The following is a 21,689-nucleotide window of genomic DNA, read 5'->3' on the forward strand; positions in this document are numbered from 1 at the left end:
AGAGAAAAGTTAAGATTATTACATTTTCAATTTTTTTAAGGAGGAAAAATGGGAAGTCTAGGTAAGAGCAGGTTATCACCAAGGTCAATATCTGGAAATATTCATGGAGAGGAGAATAATATTAAAGGATCACCAGTTCATGACTCTCCAATAATGGCCCACTCTTGGACACACTGGGGAAGTCTCTCCTTTGGGAAGATACTAAATAGATATCTCGTGAGCATTTTGTGTGGGGTAGAGTGAGCAGAAGCACATTCAGTTCATTTTCCTAAAGCATTTTAAATTCATTGTATTTCTTTGGAGACAGGGAAAACACCTCCTGTTTGCTACTTCTTTAAAGAGAAAAAAAAAATCTTTTTCTTATACATAATGACTTACTCATACAGTATTAGGTTTTCCTTTAATCTGTTCACCAACAATTCTTCCAAAACCTGGAAATATTTTCCTTTTTCCTATAAGACGTTTCCCAAAATGTTCTCCCTGGAATGCTAATGCTATGAGATCCTTTACAAAGCAGGAGGGAGGTAGAGTCAAAAGACGGGGAATCCTGCTCATGACTTCTCACCCATGAACACGCATCATCCACATTAATATTAAGGTAACTCATCTACCCTACTTTATGAGGAATTTCACAAACTTATTGATGATGGGACATCCTCTTAAAAATATTACTCATACCAGTCTCTGATAAGAAAACTGCTATAAGAGGTAGAATGATATAAAATGGTTTAGAATTATAAACCCATTTTAAACTAATACAACAAGTTTTTGGTGTGCCTAAAATGAATTCAATAACGTTCCTCTGGATTTGCTGTGTTTTCTGTTCTTTGTGTAACCACTGATATGAGAGGAATGAGCAGAAGAAGGATGTATAGTTTGGGAAGGCTGGGCTGGATCAATGGAAGGAAAAAAAAAGGAAAAGCATTTTTACAGGGAAGGAACAAAAGGAGGTGCATTCAATTTTATATTTATTATTAAAACTCTTGCTTTCGGCCGGGCGCGGTGGCTCAAGCCTGTAATCCCAGCACTTTGGGAGGCCGAGACGGGCGGATCATGAGGTCAGGAGATCGAGACCATCCTGGCTAACACGGTGAAACCCCGTCTCTACTAAAAATACAAGAAAATTAGCCGGGCGAGGTGGCGGGCCCCTGTAGTCCCACCTATTCTGGAGGCTGAGGCAGGAGAATGGCGTGAACCCAGGGGGGCGGAGCTTGCAGTGAGCCGAGATCGCGCTACTGCACTCCAGCCTGGGGCACAGAGTAAGACTCCGTCTCAAAAAAAAAAACAAAAAACAAAAAACTCTTGCTTTCTAACAGCCAAGTTTCTTTAAGATTGAGCCTTGTTTCTTTAAGAGCTAGCCTAATTTTTTTCCAGAAGCTTCCTGGAAGACAAGGAAGAAAATATAGAGTGGAAGAATGAGGCTCACAAGCTCGTGATAATTTAAATGGCCACAGTTGACCCTAAAATAAGTATTAAGTGCTATGTGCTAGGAACTGTGCTAATGATATAGTGGCTAAAAATGAATTATTTAGGCAGATAGTGAGGGTAAGGAAGTCCTTGGTAAGGTTTTCCTTTTAATAAAAAGCAGCCCCCAAATCATTTCTTTGAGCAAACGAGCAGCCTGTAAAATTGAGCTGCAGACATAGATAAGCATGCTGGAAGCTTGCACGGGTGCATACCCGCAGCTGTGCCAATAGGAAAAGACTACCTGGGAGCTAGGCATGTTCAGCATGGTGGCTGCATCTTGCCTTTTCTTTGTCAACCACATGAACAGTAAGGAGCAAACAAGATGGCGCCCCCCAGGTAGAAAATCCGTTTGCATAATGAAAAGATTAGGATGGGGTGGCCAGCTTTATCACGCCCTATGTAAATGTCACACCTGGTTCAACCAATCTTTGAGCCCTATGTAAATCAGACACCATCGCCTCAAGCTAGTCTATAAAAACCCTATGCACTTCGCCACCGACTGGAAGTCCCACTTGGGCGCCCTTCTCTCTCTGCGAGAGAGAAAGCTATTCTCCTTTCTCTTTCTTTTGCCTATTAAACTTCCGCTCCTAAACCCACTTCTTGTGTGTCTGCGTCCTCGAGTTCCCTGGCGTGAGATGACAAATGTTGGACAATTACCCCAGACAACGACGCTGCCTCACTGAGTACGTGGCATGTATTGAAACCTTATTTCATAAAACAACTCTTAAGATGTGGGTTATATTATCCCCATTTTACTGATGAGGACATTGATGCCCAGAGAGCTTAAGTCTAAGATCACACAGTTAGTAACTGGCAGAGTCAGGTTACAAACTCAGGCAAGCTAGTTCCAGAGCGTGCAGTCTCATCCACTGTACTATTTACAACTGGTGCCAGGCAAGATGGATCATTTCACGGGTTTCCCTTGTTGCACTAGACCTAGGTTCCAGATGCCTCCTCCCTCACTCGGCATGGGTTAGGGCAGTTTATAGTTTTGGAGGACTCAAAGCAGATCACTGAGCCCCACACCCACAGTTTCTGGTTCCGGAGGTCTGGGGTGGGGACCTGAGAATTTGCATCCTGAAGAAGTTCTTGGGACATGCTGATGCTGCTGGCTCAATGACCACACTTTGGAGCTATAGGATTTGAAACAAGTTTTTACTGGAGAAAGACAAAACTTAATCGGCCTCTTATTTCTTCAGAGGAAGAAATAAAAACGGATAGTACATGTGAAAAATGGTCAATTTTACCAATAACCAAAGAATTGAAAATTAAAAGCATAATGATAATCTATCAAATCAGCAACACTGTGTTTTATTTTGTTGTTGTTTTGCTTTTTTTGTTGTTTGTTTTTTAAAGATCATCTCCAAAACTGGTAAGGGGGCAGTAAAATAGACCATCCCATAGACTCCAGGGGGGAGTGTAAGCTAGTATTTCCTTGCAGAAAAGTGATTTTTTAAATACTCATACCTTCATCCTAGTAATTTCATTTTAAGTTAAGAAAATAATCCCACCTAGGGACAAATATTTAGGCATGGACATGTGTAAGATTTAGATATGAAGATGTCTATGGTGAGCGTACATTGAGGAGTGGCTGTCGGAGGGCAGACCAGATGAAGCCCCAGATACTGGGCAAGCACTGTTTTCAGAGCTGAGAAGTTTGAGCTTTATGTAGGGTCAAGGCACTTTGGTGACTTCAATCCACATTTCCAAAGACCACTAAGTCAGAAGTGTAGAGGGCAGCCCAGAGGTAGGGAGACCAGTTAGGAGGTTGCCGCGGTCATCAGGGAGAAGGGGGAAGGGTCTGGCAAGGTGGGAGCAGAGCTGGGAGCTCCGAATGGCTTAGTGGATGATTGTTTACTCAATGATTATTTGTAGAAACAACTGAAGGTGACCTGGGCACAGTGACAGTATGACTAAAATGTATGCATTTGTATTTGTGCATGTGTGTGGATGCATTTGTGCATGTGTGTGATGCGCGTACGTAGTGCCATCAGTGCTTGTGAGAACAGTACTCCAAACTTGTGGGAGTTACAGAACATCACAGTTTTTTTCATGTTGTGCACTAGGGCTCAGACTGAATTCTCTGATGGTCCCCAGGTTGGATTAAGTCTCAATCTAGACTCCCTGAATCAGAGGGTGGGAATCTATAGTTTCTACAAGTTCCTCAAGATGACTTCTGTTGGTCAGCCTGCTTGAATCCTTGTGTGGGGCAAAGGTGCTTTGTATGACCTGGAGAAGTGATTCCAGGTGGGTAGAAGCAGGGGCAGGAGAGGAGAATGAGGCAGCCTGCAGGACACAGCCAAGGCAAGAGCAATTGCCTGGGGTGAGAGAGCAAGAGGAAGCTGTGTCTTGGCATTACTTTCAAATAAACCAGATTCCAGCAGACCAAAGCCAGCCTGCTCGTGCCTCACCTACTGTGGATGCTTCCAATTGCTGGTTTGTGAACCCACCATTGGATGTGTAATGCTATAATTTACTAAAATTTAGATTTAGGACAGAAATGGGGGGCAGTGAGGTGAGTTCAAGTTCAAGCAACCCTTGGGATGTTCAAGGCATTTGAAAATATGGATCTGGAGCCTGATAGAAAGTTCTGAGCCAGAAATGTGGAATGAGTCATCATCTCATAAACTGAAGCTGTGGATGGGATTGAGGTCACCGAAGGACTTTATATAAACTGTTTCTACAGAGGATACTTAACTAAATGGAGAAATTTCTTCTTATCAGAAAGCCATTCTATGCTGGTGAAGTCTAGTCATTTGTTCTGAGACAGGAGGTTGACCTCAAGGAAACTGTCGTCTTCCCAAGCTGACAGTAGTTGATGAAGCTGAATATACATGATTATCGTGGCATGTTACACAGCAGGGCAGGCAAGACACAAAGGATGTGGCTGATGAATGGGGAGTGAAGGGATAAGGTCCAGGTGGACCTAAGTACCAGTAGAAAACAACTCGACTTCTTCATAACTTTCATTTTGCTGTTCTGCTATACTAACAGAGTTGATGAGGAATCTTCCTGCCTTTACTTCCTGTTGGTTGCTCTGTGACTGTGGAACCTTTTGAAATTCCTTTTGTTAGCTCTTGTCAATATCCCCAAAGATGGGAAAACACTTTTATGGCTCCCACTTGAGATGGCCCTTAACGTAGACCATTGATACAACTTGCTTGGAAATTCCATGTGTCAAAGAGGGAAGAGTTGGAAGAGGTTTGATTAATTTCCATACATGCTACTGTTTTCTGTTATGAGTAAGGGTTTATACGTTTTTAATATATACATTTTTTGAGACAGGTTCTCATTCTATTTCCCAGACTAGAATGCAGTGGTGCAATCATAGCCCACTGCAACCTCTGCCTCCAGGGCTCAAGCGATCTTCCCACCTCAGCTTCCCTAGTAGCTGGGACTACAGGTGCATGCCACCATGCCCAGCTAATTTTTAATTTTTTTGTAGAGACAGAGTTTCACCATGTTGTCCAGGCTGGTCTCAAATTCCTGGGCTCAAGCAATCCACCCACCTTGGTTTCCCAAAGTGCTGGGCTTATAAGGATTATAAGTGTGAGCTACCACACCTAGCCAATAATTTATATTTTTATGTACCTCTTCACATAGAAGTTCAAATTTGAAAATGTGTACTAATAATTAGAAATAGATAAATGTAGGTGCATAGTAGATCCTCGATAAAGGGACTGAATGAATAATGCGGTGCCATTCCTACTCAGCACCATATTCTGACAGTTTAAGTAATGATATGCTTTGACCAACATTGATTGAATCCCATAGAGAGGGGGACAAAGGGGAGACATATGGGCAAGGACCCTGACTGACACAGATTGCTGTCTAGTGTGATGAACGCAACTCTCTGCCTGTGGTTTGGTGGCAAACTGGGGAGTGTGGGGTTCAAAACTCCTCCCCATTGACTAGCTGAGGTTAGGGGGCAGGTCCTCTAGGAAAATATTTTAAATGGCTCTGCTGGAAAAGATGTCTCAATTAAAGGACAGTAATAGATATTACAACGTGGGGAACTGCAACCTCCTCCATTTACCCAAAGTTCAGCAGTCCCTTGTGCAAGTGGCACAGGCCTGGGGAGAGTTATGGATGCAGATGAGGGGGCTTCTGCTCAGAAAAGAGTCCGTATGCATCCCCTCTATGGGAAAGATAAAGTCCTGCTCTCCCCAGCAGGAGCAGACCATGGCCTCTGGGGGTAAGTCTTCGGGATCTGTCACTGTATTTCACTTGAGCATTTATTGATATATAAGTGAGGATCGAAGAACTAGAATCAATAGTAATAACGCATAGTCATATCTTCTTAGGAAGTCCCACTATGAACTGGGGTTTGGGCCCCATCCCAATCAGACTCCAACACTAACTGTAGTCATGGTGTAACAACAACAAGAAAAGAACTCTGCCCCTAACCCTTCCTTTGGGAGCTGGGCTCTGCTGCGTGCTGCACACGCTGGCTATAAGCAGTGTCAGGCATAACACTGGCCAGGGCAGTCATGACAGTAGGAGTGGTGGCTGGTGGTAAGCAAGGTCAGGTCTTGGGGAGGGGCCATTGGTGGCATTGGTGGCATAGTAACTGTGATGATGGGGAAGGAGGGAGACATTCCTGTGGCTGTAGGCACCTTAGTATGCAGAAGAGCAAATCAGCAAATATTTGTTGAACTTCTATGTTTGGGTCAAGCTTTATGATACATGCTAGGGACATAAAAGAAAGAATAAGACATGATCCCTGCCCTTAAGAATCTTCAATTAATCTAAAATAAGAATCAATCTTTAATCTAAAATAAAAAGCTTTTTCAAAAAGCTTATACTCTAGGCAGGGATATGAGACATGCATAAATGAAAAGTTGAAGATGAAGTGAAGATAGTATCAGACTGAGGCTGAAGAGACCTGAGTTTGTTATCAGCCCTGAATGGTGGGTCCCTCATCTGTAAAATCAGGGAGCTGGAGGAGAGGACTTCCCTCCCAAGTCTAGTAGTCTCTAGGAAAAGCACGAGTCATAAATACCCAGTAGCAACTGGTAAGAGTTATACTCAGATACAGATGATAATGCTGGGTCAGGAGGGTTTCCCACAGGAATAGGGTCTTGAAGGAGGCACAGGGTTTCTGCAGACCGTAAACAGAAAGGGGTCCCCGCTACGTCTGGAAAGCATCCCTCCTTTTGCCTCAGTGCCCCATTGTCCTAGGGCTCTGTGCCTGCGATATGACGGCACGCTCACAGACAACCCTTACTACGCCTCTAACCTCTGAAAGGCTTGCTGCTACCCTCTGAGTCATGCTTCTGGCATTTCTCACACAGACCGCTGTAACAGATCACTGGAGTCCTGCCTTTTAGTTTTGCCCTCAAAGAGTACCCAGTGGTATTTTTAAAAATTAATCAGATGATGATTCTCTGTTGCTTAAAACCCTCCAATAGCTTCCTATCACACTCAGAACACAATCCAAATGCCCGTATTCCTGTATCCTGTACATCTGGCCATACCTGAGTGAATCCCGCCTACCTAGCCAGCCTCATTTATCACCCTGACTCCCACCCTCCCTACACTCTGGCCACACTAGAGAGCATTCTGTGTCTCAAGCCAGTGAAGGTTGCCCTACCTCAGGCCTTTTGCACTGGCTGTTCCCAGGCCCAGAATGGCCATCCTCCAGCTCTGCTCAGATCTCAGCTCAAATGTCATTCTCTCAGACCCTCCCTGGCCTTCTTCGGAAGCAGCACCTCCCCCAGTGGTTTTCAGACCCTGATCCAGGGAGGCAGCTCAGGAGCTGCCACTGGGAAGGAGGGCGGGAAGTAGAAGAGACTCCTAACCCTCTCTTTTCTTTGGCCAGAATAGCTTTGGTTTGATCTGTTTCCATGTGAAATTTCATTGGAAGAAAGAATTCCAGTGATGTAAACATTTTTGAAAATCACCGGCTTTGTCCATCTGCGAGGGGAGCTAAGGTAGGTCACTGGAGGAACTGTCCTTTGGATGGCAAAGTCCAGTGGCTGCTCTGTGGGTGGCAAGGCTGCGCCTTTGGCAGAAACAGCAAATTGTTCTCAACCCTCTTCCTGCTGGTTTTGGAAGGGACCTCAGACTCCTACTCAACCCAGCCCTCCAGGCAGCGAGCTGCAGCCAACCAGTCGCAGCTGGTTGGAATGAGAAATGAAAACTAATTACCCTTTCTGTGCCAGAACTCTCACTGGCATTGGCTCAGAGTTCAGGAGTCCACTTAGAAGAAGGGATGGCACCACCCCAAGTAGCTGCAGGCTGAGAGCTGTGCTGTTAAGACCTGCTGACATAGAAGCAGCAGCACCCCGCAGACCCCTGGGCTCCGCTGTCCCCGTCTGTAAACACCTGTGAGTGGGAAGGCATGGCCGAGGTGGGGAACGGGCTGTGTAAACACACTTGCTTCCTTGTGTTGGCTCAAAGGCACCACTTGCTTCCTTTGATGACTGTCCCCTCCTGAAGCTCTTTCAGGAATCACATCTACAATGTCACCTTACAACTCCCATCTCTGAGCCCTTGTCAACACCTGGCTGGAAGAGGGGAGGATGGTCTCAGTGCTCTGGATGGGCTGCTCCCTCAGGACCCCTCCACACTGCGAGGGTGAAAGAGAGGAAGCCACTTTCATGCCCAGATTGCTCACTCCTTGTCCCAGCACCAAACATAGCTTCCTCCTCCATCTCCTTCATGTTCACATTGCTGCTATCCCCCATTCATATTTCCCTGGTTGCCAAATATTAGCTTCTAGTTTTCTTGCTAATTTTAGTTGTTTGACTATCTGACAACTTCCTCCTGCTTGGATATCTCTTCCCTCGGTTTCCAAGCTGCCCTGGCTCCGGGCTTCCCCCTCACTCCTTCCCACCCTCCACTGGTCTTTCCAGCCCTGCAGTTCCCAGCTTTCCTCTCTCCCCACATCACACGTCCTTGCTGGCAACATCCTGCTCTCCTCTGACTTGAACTTGCACGACTGGTTCATGTGATTATTTCCTTCTTTCTATACCCCATCCCCAGGGACACGGGGTGTTCAAGGTGTTCCCTGGCCATACACACATTTTTAGTGCTACCTCCATAAGCCCAAATTTCCGTAAGTTCCTTACTTGTTTTATTCCTCCAAAGTCTTGCTTCCCCAGTAGGGTGACCAACCATTCTAGTTTTCCTGCAACTTGAGGGAGGATGGCGCCTGGAACATGGGACTTTCAGTCCTAAAACTACAAAGTCCTGGGCTAAGAGAGTCCAATCGGCCACGCTCTCTGCTATTTCCTCACAGTCCCACTTTCTGCTCTGGGGCCAATAGGTAGTGTTGTAGTGATGACATCAGTGAATCCCTGCTTGAAAGTTAGAAAGCACCACCGGGTAGCCAGAGGAAACAGAAACTCGGATCCCTGGAATGTGTTGCTAATGTTAGGCAGTGCCAAGCAGGGACAGCATTGTTGGGGAGCAGCTAATTCTTTTGTCACCCTGAAACGTCACCAGGGAACAATTAGTCAGCCAGCCCAACAATGGCTCGTTCCCAGTACCACCTTAAAGGTTCATGACCAAAATATTTCTGAGTTGATATTCAGAGTTACGGAGCTAACTCCCTGCTCAGCTCACTCTGAGTGCTAATTGCAGGTGTAGAAGGTGGACAAGGCGGTGCTTCCTGTCTGCTTGTTGCTGGATTAGCCTACACAGAAAGGGGAGGCTAGAACATGTGTTTCCACTCCGCTTGGGGATTCTCAGAGAAGCCACGGCAGTCATGACACAGCGATGGACCCCGTGGAGAAATAGCATCAAAATTGAGGCCTCAGGCTAGGCAGCAGAAATGCTCTTACTAATTCAAGAAGCCGTCTCCTAGGAAACTGAGGCCCTCACGAGGCTTCTCACGGAGATTCAGGGCAGTTACACATTGTGTGCGCAGGCATTTGCCCAAATATCTATTCCTTATGTGACCAAGTTGTGCCCACAACTTCACTGGTGCCCAATTTCTGCAGGTTTCTAGAGCCAGATATCCATCTGTGTGACAGTTTCTGCTCCTGGGAATGAGGAATGGTGTCTGCAGATCCCCAATCCTAGCTTCCTCCCTTGTTGCTATGTGGTGAGAGGGCCTCCGTTCTGACTGGAGCCCTACAGGTCGCTGCAAGGCAGGCTCTGCAGAAACACCCACGTGGGTGTGCGTGTCAGGGAGGTCAGAGAAGCAGCAGCCAAGTCCTCCATGAGACACCTCCCTCTATCCGCTCTCCAATCTTTAAAACCAACAAGAAGCAAATCAGCAAACAGAAGGAGAGCGCCTCCTCCTTCCACAGTGGCACATCCATCCTGGGAAGTGGATGATACAAAATCCTGCCTTTGCTTAGATTAAATGCTTCAGCCGCATTTAGCTCTCAAGAGCACTTTATAGCTTTGTTCAGACCTGCACGGAATATAAATTATGGTTGAATTATACACGATTGCATCATCAGCACTCAACAGGCAGGTCACAGGGTTTTACATCAAAGGCGCCTTAGGGATTTGTCGGGATAAGGCAGGGCTGGGTGGATGTGTTCAGAAAGAGAACATGCTGAGAGGGATGGGGTTGGGGCAAAAATCACTGATGATTCTGCAAGCTGTGAAAAGGCTCTAGGCAGACATTGCCAGGAGTGGAACTCGGGAGTCAAGCCTCTGGGGCAAGCAGGGTTTGTGTTCCTGAGGCTGTGTCTATACACGACACAGCTGCTCTGCACCCAGGCGTGAGCATTCCACAGCAACGCAGCATCCCAACTCAAAAGACTACAGGGACTGGTCCATCCATAGAGGCTGGTCTCAGTTCCAAAGAGAATATGTCCAGATTCCTATCATAGAACCTGGAGTCTTCTCCCTTGGTTTTTACACATCTACGGATGGCCATGGAAACACAGGAATTTTGCCCTTGAAAAATTCATATGTTGAAACCTTAACCCCTAGTATTTCATATGTGACTATATTTGGAGATTGGGCTCTTAAAGAGATAATTAAAATGAGGCCATTAGGGTGGGCCCTAATCCAATTCGACGGGTGTCCTTATAAGAGGAGGAGCTTGGGACATACAAAGATACACCAGGTGCGTGCACACACAGAGGGACGGCCTTGTGCAGAGGCAGAAGAAGGAGGCCATCTGCAAGTCAAAGGAGAGAGGCTTCAGAGGAAACAACCCTGTTGGCACCTTAAGATTGGACTTCTGGATTCCAGAATTGTAAGAAAATTAATTTTTAATGTTCTAGCCACCCGATCTGCGGTATTTTGTCATAGCACCCCTGACAAAGTAATACAACAGGTGAATATACAGTAATTGGCTTATTAATATTACTTTGCAACACAGGATGAAATAAGAATATCTATGTGGCCAGACCTTGTGGCCATCCTGTAGCCAGAACATGCATCTAACATAGCCATAGCAAATAATAGCTGTTAGGCATCTTGTGTTCTTTTTTTTTTTTTTTTTTCTCCATCTAAGCTCCCTCACCCAGGTAATTATGCTCACTTCCACTCAGGTCCCATCAATCCACTTGTTCTTTTGGGTGTATGTTTAGATTGGGTCACAAGATCAGTGGCCCTGGTAGCCTCTACACTGAAGCTAGAGCCTTTATAAACTTCTGAAGCCATCCCAAGGGCTGAGCAAATAGAAGGGGACGTTGGCAGGGTGTTCAAAGGGTTTCATTACAATGGGAATTGATTAAGGTCAAAGTGCCATTGACCTGTCTCCTGGACTGGAGTCTGAAATTCTCATCCTCCCTGCGGTCTATACAGAGTCTTTGAAATTACCCGTTATGGTCTAATCCTAGTCCTGAATCTCCCAAGATATCTTTCCCAAGTATGCCTAGCATGAGATTATCCACACTTTTACTGAACATTTAAAACTTTTATGGTCCGAAACAGCAACCTACCAATGAATTGCACCTCCTATCCTCTGTTTCAGTTTGTGTTCAGCTAGCCTGTGAATTTCTCAAGAACTGGTGTGGTGGTGGTGTCTCCTTTGGTATCGCACACAGCACTGAGCATTCAATCCCTATCACTTGGACAAATGGGATTTCTAGGCTGTGCAGCTTATAACTAAAAATGTGAACATTGGCCGGGTGTGGTGGCTCACGCCTGTAATCCCAGCACTTTGGGAGGCCGAGGCGGCGGATCACCTGAAGTCGGGAGTTCAAGACCAGCCTGACCAACATGAAGAAACGCCATCTCTACTAAAAATACAAAAGTAGCCAGGAGTGGTGGTGCATGCCTGTAATCCAAGCTACTTGGGAGGCTGAGGCAGGAGAATTGCTTGAATCCGGGAGGCAAAGGTTGCGGTGAGTCGAGATTGTGCCATTGCACTCTAGCCTGGGCGACAAGAGTGAAACTCTGTCTCAACAAAAAAAAAAAAAAAAAAAAAAAAAAAAATTGAAACCTAAAGGAAAATGAAGTAAACACACTATACCTTGTCCCCTCATTCCCCTTTCTTAAATTGTTACGTAATTGCTGAGGTGTTTGTGTATTACACTGCTGTGTTTGTGTGTGTGTGTGCGCGCGCACAGGTGCATGCACCCATGCACATACACACCTTCCTTGTGTTTCAGTGGACACCTTGGATTTCAGAAAGCAGTTTTCTTTTTTTTTTTGCAGGAATTCAGCATCAGAATAATACCCTCTCTGCAGGATTATTTTGAAGAGCCATGATAATGAAGGTGAAGAGTTAAAATTGCTTTCTACATGTAAGGTATAATATTAGAAATGGAAAGCTTTAAGTGAGATTGAAGAAAAATTGTTCTCAAGGACAAAAAAAGTTTGCTGTTTTCATCTCCATTACCCACTCCATTCTCCTTCAATCCCACCCCAGGTTTGTAAATGCTACCCTGGGAGCAATTGCTCTCAAAGGAGAGCAGAGGAAGTGCTTACTCACGACCCTTCATTCTGTGGACTTTGTCAAAACCAGAAGCATGGAACTTGGAAGGATCTCAAGATACACTTCTGAGACAGACCCTCCTTGGTAATGGAACTTATCTCCTAGATCCAAGAGTTTACAGCCTCCAGTGGCGGTACATGATGACATTGGTGGGTCTGTGAAGAAGCTGGTTAGGCTCATATCTCAACCAGGATGTGAAAAAGGAACTAGCCATAAGAGAAGTGCTGGAAATAGCTGTAGAATGTGAGTTGGGGACCTTTTAAGAAATGTTTGCTCTCTTACTTTTAATTCATTATTTTTCTCAATTATAACAGTAATAGGCCGGGTGCGGTGGCTCACGCCTGTAATCCCAGCATTTTGGGAGGCTGAGGTGGGCAGATCACGAGGTCTAGAAATTGAGACCAGCCTGACCAACATGGTGAAACCCCGTCTCTACTAAAAATACAAAAATTAGCTGGGTGTGGTGGCACACACCTGTAATCCCAGCTACTCAGGAGGCTGAGGCAGGCTAATCGCTTGAACCCAGGAGGCGAAGGTTGCAGTGAGCCAAGATCGCGCCACTGCACTCCAGCCTGGGCTACAGAGCGAGATTTCATCTCAAAAAACAAACAACAAACAAACAAAAAGTAATAAAAAGTTGAGAGAAAAGGTCGCCATCCATCTAGAAAGGGATACATGACTCGAATAGATGCTGTCCTTCTTCCTGCTTGACTTCCCCACCACTTTCAACCAACACTGCCAACAGTTTGGTGTGTACTCTTTCCATTTTTCTTTCTGTTTGTATACATTTTTGTAAGTTTTATACCTATAAAATCATACCTACTCTTCTGTATCTAGCTTTGACCACTTAATGTGCTTTTGATAGCATTCCATGCCTATACATCAACTCTTAACCATGAAATACGTTACACTGTAGGCATGTACCAAATTTACCATTCCTCCACACTGACGGATGTCTGCACAGTTGCACATTTTTCAGTATTACAAAGAATCCTGCAGTAAATATCCAAGTTGGGGACCTTTTGTAAGTGCTACAGAGGTTCTGACCCTGGCTTCTCTGGAATATAAAGCTGTCATTGATGGTGACACCACACTTTCTTATTAAATGACTGTGAGAGTGGCATTTTTATTAGTTTTAATCTACATAGCATACGCTCCTTCTTTCTTCCTTTGGTTAAAACACCACCACTATTCTTTCTTATGAGGAAGCCATTCTGTAGTCACAGTGATTAATTCAGGCACAGGCTGAATTAAGTTCAGCCTCAGTTTCTGTATCTTCTGTATCTCTTGGGGTTTCTGTGAGATTATATAGATCTACACATGTACACACATACATACATATATATGCCCATGAAAATTATATATATACACATCTTTATACGAGTATATGTATTAGGATACATACAGCAAATAAATTTTGTAATTGACATAGTCATCCCAAGCTAAATAATTTGCTGAAGGTCTCAAAGCATGTGACAGTGCAAACATTTGATTTTGCTCTAAAGCCTCAAATTATTTGGCTGCAGAAACATCTGAGAGACATCCATTCCACTTGCTTCCACTGTTTTCATTGAAAAAACAATCCTCCAGGGGAAGTAACCTCTAGCCCACTCCACTTGGCCCACCTGGCCTTGGATATTTCACGTTCTGTGAAATGGAAAGTTGTGAAGATCTGCTCTGAGCTTTCTATGTAGGATGGGAAGGAGAGTTCTGGAAAGGAAACGAATTAAGAGTGCACCATCCCATATTTTTTCCAAGTGAATCTTTGCAGCTTCTTATCTATCTGGGCCTTGGTTCAGAGCTGAGAGTTAGTGGGATCCAACTGGCTTCTTAACTAAACTGAGAGTGGCACCTACAGCTGTGCAGGAAGGAGCATCCTCAAGCTGTGATTAGTGTGCTTCCAAGAGTGAAGCCACTTAGAGCGTGCCATCTTCCTGCCCCTGCTTTTCTTCTCTCGCCTTGTTCTAGCCAACTCTTTCTGGTGAATGACAATGGTCCATGGAGCAAACTTGGAGAATCCGTAGGGCAGAGGGAAACCTTGCCCTGGGTTTCTTGCTGGGGAATGAGGCTTACAATAATACGGAACTTCCTGCAGACCTTTTCTGGCACTGCATCTTCCTGGTTGCTCTGGCCATTCATCTTCTAGGTACCATCCAAGGCTTTTGCAAAGAAAGCTGCATCACCCCCCCAGGGCTGGCATGAGGCCAAGGACACATAGATCTATCATTGCATTTGAATTCCCGTTTTGGTAGTCATAAGGTTCTCCTGACCAGGGGTACATCAGGACAGCCTGTACCAGCTTCCTGGTAGGGGGGCTACAACATACAGGGGTATGGTTTTGTGGAAAGTGTACACTACTGAGAATAAAAAAACCTGGGTTCTGGTCCCATCCTTGCCCACAAGTAGGCAAATAACTTCATCTCTCTGGATTATGATCCCTTTAACCATAAAATACAGGGGTAGGACCAGACCTCTATGGTCCTTCTTTTTCATCTAATGATCCTACAACTCTAGGTATTGGGTTAAGAAGGTGCCCTTCTCTCTGACTTGCTCTAGGACTAGCTGTCACTTATTTTGTCAACCATGAACTATCTGGAGAGAGGACACTGCTTCTCACCTCCTGACATGCACAGAAGGGCTGGTGGATGAGACCATTAGATGTCATTATTTGACATCAATGTGCATATGAGGCTCAGCTCTAAACTGCCTTGATTCTAAGCATGGAAGGATTGGGCCCCAGCTGTTTAAGTGTCTGGAATAAATTGTCTCCTGAATGAAATCTCTCTGGTTTCTGCCCTATCTGATTCGAGCCAATGCCATGTTAATTAGTAGAGGGAGAAGCTTGGGGTGGTAGCCAAAAGATCAGGCAAGCCTGCCACCTGGTTTGGCTATGTTTCCACATGCCCAGCACATTTGTCAGCTTGGCCCTGGCCTTTCTCTGAGATGAAAACCTAAACCCAAGTGAATTTTGCATGCTGTCACCCCACCACTGGGTCACTGAATGCATACATAGCTTTATATGGATAAATCATTTGCATATAATGTTTATAATATGATAGACATTGTTCCAAGAGCTTTACAAATGTTAACTCTTTTAATCCTCAAAGCAACGTTATAAGGTTTAGATGAGGAAAATGAGGCACAGAGAGGTTAAGTAATTTGCCTGAGGCCACACAGTAAATACTACAGCCAGGATTCAAACCCACGCTTTAGCCACTTTTTAGGTTGCCTCTCATCACAGCAATTTCATGTACATCTGTAATGATTGTCTCTCCAGTTACACTGAAATTAATATAAGCAGAGAAGCTCTCTTCTTCTCCAGTAGGACCCTAACACGGTGGTGTTTAAATAAGATTCATCAACTAGCTGGTGAGATTGGAAGAAGAGGGCTTATCATTATCGAATGTGGTCCCGAGGAGGTTCTGAGGGCCCTTCAGTCTCAGGCCCAGTTGGTAAAATCTGACCACTTCATAGAACTAGGGAAACCTATCACAACCTGTGTACAACTTCACACATTATTAGCATCAGGTAGAAGGGTGACTCCTTCTGAAGGGACCGAGTTTTCCATGAGGATTAGGATAGAGAGGTCAACAAAGGAAATGAATCAAGATCAGAGCACTAAATCTCTTTCAATGAGAATCCCTGTAGCTTCTCAACGGGTCAGGGACTAAACCAGTGGACAGGGGAAGCTGGTGGTCAGACCCAAAGGAGCTCAGCATGGATTTCAGCCCATCAGGAATGTCCTCTTCTCCCTTCAGGCCCTCCCCCCAACTCTCTGCCTTGGGAATGGGTCTCTACCTGGCAGCCCTTTTAGCTCTATTTTCCTCTCGGGGATTTATTCGAGGAATGAGAATTATTCATTCATCTTTCATACCCCCTTCTGAATTCAAACTCTAATGAGAAAAGAACCACAGAAAGGAGGCAGATGAGGAGAAATATACCAGCTCTGTTACTGACAAGGCTACAGTGGCAACTGTGGCTTGTTCCATGGTCCCATGGCCACAGTCAAGCTCCCCAATGCTTTCTCTCCAGGTTTACATTTTAGGAGGGAATATTTGAGTCTGTAGAGCAAATACACTCGCCCAGAAGTGTTGACTCTTATTGGTGGGTGGAAGAAAGGAAAGGAAAGGAAGGAGAAGAGAGGAGAGGAAAGGAGAGGAAAGGTCCCCAAAGTGGCCTCCTGAAACTGGCCTGGGTCTTGGGCCCTGACCCCAGGAAGGCTGACCACATGGAGAAGTGAGCAAGGGGAGGGGACCCAAAGGGTGCTGGGCCCCGCGAGCTTGGCCTCCTCTCCCACCAATCTCACCATCGGAGAAGGCAGTCACTTCTCCTTTGGCAAGTAAGGATGTAAAGGTGGAATCTATATCCTCCTAAAGAGAGGAGAGAAGTTTCCTACTTTATGGCATGGGGTCTAGGTGGAATGCCGAGATGAGAAGAGAATGGCTGCCCCACTTCCCTTAGCCATGCTAACTCAGGGGCTATAAAAAGCTGTGAGCCAGAGGCTTTTGGGAAATGTGATTTTGATGGAACTTATCTGAAAATGTTAAGAGCTGAGCCAGAGGGGTAATTACATTAATTATTATCTTAAATAAATTGTGCCTGGGAGTGCAGCAGACACTTCAAGAAGAGATTCTTAGGTTTTGCTAGGGTGGCAATGGGAAGGACACAGCTCTTGACATTCCCTATTACCCAGGGCCCAAATTGGAGGGTCAAATATCATACTAGATTTACATTTTAACTTTGTATAAAGCTGCTTAAGCTTTTTTCTTTTTAGATAAAAGGGATTTTTTGCTTCATTCACAACAGAGTTTAGTTACATAGGGATATATAAAAATGGAAATCTATTAATGACATGTGAAATCCTAAACTAAAAAGAATAAATAAAGACTTGGCATACTGCTTCTGAAAAGTTGCCAGTTCTATGTCTAGGAGCAGTTTCCTTTGATAGATAGACATTAAAAGCCCTTCAAGTGGCAATGAGAAGAATGGGGTATTCCTGCTTCAGCCTCAATCATTAGCTCCCCTGCAAGGCCTCTTGACTCCCCAGCAGAGGGAGGCACCCTTTGTCCGTATTCCCAGAATGTGCCCTGCTACAGCACTTGTCATGGGCTGCTCTGAGCACTTATGTGACTCTACCACTTGCCTGGGCAGTCTTTAAGGACAGGGACCATGTAAGTTACTATTTGCATGTCCTAGGTATTAACACAATGTTTAGCACACTGTAGTATCCAATCGATGTTTATTTAGCTGAACTTAGTTTGTAAAGCAGACACTTAAGAGTGTGATAGAGTTGTTTCCAAATATTTGAAAGACTTGGAGGAAAAAGGCACTGGCTGTAATTTATGTCACTTTAGCAGAAAGGATCCAAGCCCAATAAGTAAAAGTTACCAGAAGCCTTAAAATAAAGAGGAGCAAAATAACAACTGGAGTCACCCACAAGGAAGGGAGCCCCTGCCACCAAGGAGGTTTTGACTCACAGGAAAACTAGGAAATGACTAGATCTCTACTGTCCAAGACACTCACAATGAGGCAAGTACCATCAAAATGGAACAAAGTGAGGTCTGAGTTCAGAGGAGGAGTCTGGGTCTAGGTAAGATCATTCAAAAAGATTTCTAGAAGATGCTGACTGTAAGTTAAGCCTTGACAACAGCTTCAGGCTTCCACAGGCAGAAAAGGGTGTCATGGAGGCAGTGACAGTCAGTGGCTGGGGTGACTGGAACACCTGTGGCTCATGGGCCTGTGGCCAAGGCACATGAGACAAGATTATGGCTGACATTCAACTCCAGGCTGGGGACATTGGCCTTTATTCTCTTAACAACAGGGGGCCACAAAACATTTTTTCATCAGAGTAATGACATAAGTATATTAGAAAAACAGTGTGTTGTAAAGGATGAATTTAGTGGAAAGCAGGGAAATGAACATTTATAGAGTGCCTAGTCTCTGCTAGAGTTTTAAAAAAATATTAACTTGTTTTCGCTACACAACAACCCCACAGGGTAAGCAGCACTATCTCAGTTTTACAGATGAGAAAATGCAGGCTCAGAGGTTGGCAACTAAGTGGTGGGACAGAGATTTCTACCAACGGCTAAATGACTCCCAAACTACTGCAATAGTACTAAGGGCCCAGGTGGCACTCAGGGAATGGAAACCAATGAATGACCTGCAAAGAATATTGCAAAGGAAATATTGGCAGATGCTGGCAATTGATGGAAAGCTAAGGGTGAAAACGGAAAAGTGGAAGATGACTCAGGTAATAGACTGATCTGCAAGGAAGTGAAGAAAACAAGTTCATTTGCTGGAGGAAGGGAAAGGTCAGAGCAGACATGGGTTGGGTGCCTACAGTCCGTCAGGCGCTCAGCATGTACTCAATAAACATAAAGCACATGCACAACATATATAGAGAAAGGACAAATCTGGGTCAAAGTATGTTTGAGGTTCCAGAAAGGTGGACATGTCTAGAAAACATTTTTAAAACATGAGGCCAGAGCTCAGGAAAGACTGTTCCATACACATGTTCCAGATTCATTTGTGCAGAGATAATCATCACCGTGATGGTGTGTGTTGTTGACAAGGGGACATGTTTTTAGGTAAAAAGCAAAGAGAGTCAAAAGCCTATATTTATAGGTAGAAAAGGGCAAAGAAAACAGAAAAGGCAAAGGAAAAAGGAAAAATCAAAAGTGTATTGTTATAGAAGAAAAGAGATGAGAGTTTCACGAAAGATGGAGCTAGGTCAACCCTAGTGAGGTCAGGAACAGGAGGGTCAAGGACAGGTGACGGGTGAAACAGCCAGAAGTAAGCACATCTCCAAGAAGCCAGCTTCCAAGACAGGGCAGGAACAGAGACTCCAAGAGATAAAGTGGGTTGGTAGTGAAGCTCTAGAAGTAATAAGTAAGGATTATCCTTTCTGCCTCATGAGCCCCAAGCTTTGCCATTTGCCTTAAAACACGTAAAAATGTTCATATATCCAGCCAAAGAGACTCATTTTCCTATTTCTCTAAGAAATATTTTTATGAACAGAACCAGCTTCCTCTTTCCTGCCAGCCCCAGAACACTGCCCTTCGTGTACCATGCATGACGAGATGGCCATGTGGAGTTGTCTCTTACCCTACCAGGTCATGAGCTGTTTGAGGATCACAGCTGTGTCAGTAAGTGACTGGTTATTTGGAAGACAGTGCTGCATAATTAAAAGCCCCAGCTTCAGAATCAAACAGATTTGAGTCTGAATCCTGGCTTTGGGAATGATGTGGCCAAGTACCTTGTCCAAGGTACTTGAACTCTAAGCGAGTGCTAGGAACTGCAAAGAAAGTAGGAGTCAGTGCTAAACTGAGCACACGTTATTAAAAATGAATTGAGTGCTCCCTAGAGCCAGGCAGGGTTTGAGCATTTTGCACATCAACTCATTTAATTCTCATAACCACCCTACAAGGGAGGTATGATTTTACAGGTGGTGATACAGAGGTGTATAAAGGAGAAATCTGCCCAGGGTTGTAGAACTTTTGAGTCTGACTCCAGATAACATTCATTCCATCTGGCCTTGAGGCCTTTGTCAACACTTTGGTAGCAAAAGTGGCTCCATTTTGCCTTCCTGACCTGTCTTCCTCCTTCCTACCCCAAACAACATCTGCCTGCCCGTTGCTAGTGGGAGTGGAGGAGGACCCTCTGGCTTATGGCTATGAATCAATGCATGTGAGTAAGCCTGTGTTTTGGGGGTCTGTCCCTTTACCCCAGGTGGCATTCCCAGTAACATTTTATTTTCTCCCACTGTCACAGGAACACAAAAGTAAGAATGGGTACCAGTCTGAAGACCTTAGATTAAGACTCCATCATTTACTTAACTGCATGACTCCCAACTTGTTTCATGGCTCTCTGGGTCTAGTTTATTATCTACAAAATTAGGATGGTAATGCCAACCTTAAAGGGCTGCTGGGAAGATGAAAGGGAGATAATGTTGGAATAGTGTCTACTATTGACCTGCTATAGGTTGTCTGCTCATCTTCTTCCTTCTCCACCTCTTCCACCTGCCTCCTATGGGGGTTTTCAAGTCAAATGAGACCTTATCCTCCCTTTAAAGCTCTGTGATTTCTAAGGTGTTACCCAAAACATAAACGGCCCCCTTTCCTCCCTTTTTGGGTAACCACAAACTTCCTACCCCAAGAATAGTAGATGGATGGATTGGCAATGCCCTCTTTTCTGCTGAAACAACACAGAATTCTTTTGTACTTAAGGGTTTCAGTCCTGAAAAAGAAAACAGCTAATTTATCTCTTATTGATCCAGGTGTCTGGCTCCTCTCTACAATTGTGAGCAACCCTGAGGCAGAGATGGGTTCAATTTTATTTTCTCTTCCACAGCACCCAAGACATAGTAGGTACTTAACAACTGGTTGTCCATTTCAGGAATAACAAGCATTGGGCATGTTCAAATGGTTCACTAAAGTGGGGATGGGCTTGCCTCCTTCATAGCCGCATCTCAGAAGTCCTTGACCTTTTGATGACATCCATAGATAGGGTGAGTGCATTTTCCAAACCCCAAATCAAGACACGAGGTATGAGAAATGATCTAATCATAGGAAACTATGTTTGAAATCAGGACTCCAGAAAGTCAGGGAGACACAGTGGCTTTGCAAAGGCCATCATTCCCCAATTATTTCAGACATGGTGAGGAAACACAAGCCATTTCCCACCTGTCCCAGTAGCCCAGACTCTGTTAGGATGAGGAGGTACATCTACGAGAGCGGAATTGATTTACAACTCGGAACTGTGTTCATAGATCCTCTCCAGTGTAATGTTTTGAGACCTTCCCAGAGTCCCTCTCCCCTACGTCTTAAAGGCCCCTGTGTTGTAGAGACTGCTGAATCATTCAGGCTTGCCAGGCTTTGCCCACCTCCTCTGCAGGTTGCATAATCCGCAGTGAGGTTCAGAGAGGCTGCCTGGGCCAAGGTGTGCCTGGCGGCACACGGTGGGGGCTGCTGCTGAGTCCTCGCTCCCCGGCTCTCATTCTGGGTCAGTTCTCCGAGTCTCTGGTACCGAGAGGGAGCCAGGCGCCCTCCCTCCTGTCTGCACATTCTGGCTTATTCACTGAGAATATGCTCTCAGCCTATCTCAGGGGGATCCTGTGTCTGGTCTGGTCTGGTCTGATTTTCCCTGGTGCCTGGTGGCTTCAATTCCATCCTCCAGGCTCTAGACCCTGTAGTACATCTCAGCCATCAAGGAGTGGAGGTGACAAGGAGCCTCAGGAGGGCAGACAGTGCCCCCGTTCCTTGGGTCAGGCTATTTTTGGTCACTTCTTACCTGTCTTTAACCCCTCTACTCTCAACCTCCCCCCACCCCTGCAGTCAATGCCCCCATCCTCAGAGGACAGGAGAGAGAAAAT

General features: G+C 45.1%; 1 protein-coding gene across 1 annotated transcript in view; it reads right to left on the reverse strand.

The window, feature by feature from the left end:
- The window catches only part of TMEM178B (transmembrane protein 178B), a 407,419-nt gene that overhangs the window by 9,908 nt on the left and 375,822 nt on the right, over positions 1-21,689 (reverse strand). The window lies entirely within an intron of this gene.

The sequence above is a fragment of the Papio anubis genome, chromosome 4 (assembly GCF_008728515.1).
Source record: "Papio anubis isolate 15944 chromosome 4, Panubis1.0, whole genome shotgun sequence".
Classification (NCBI taxonomy): Eukaryota; Metazoa; Chordata; class Mammalia; order Primates; family Cercopithecidae; genus Papio; species Papio anubis.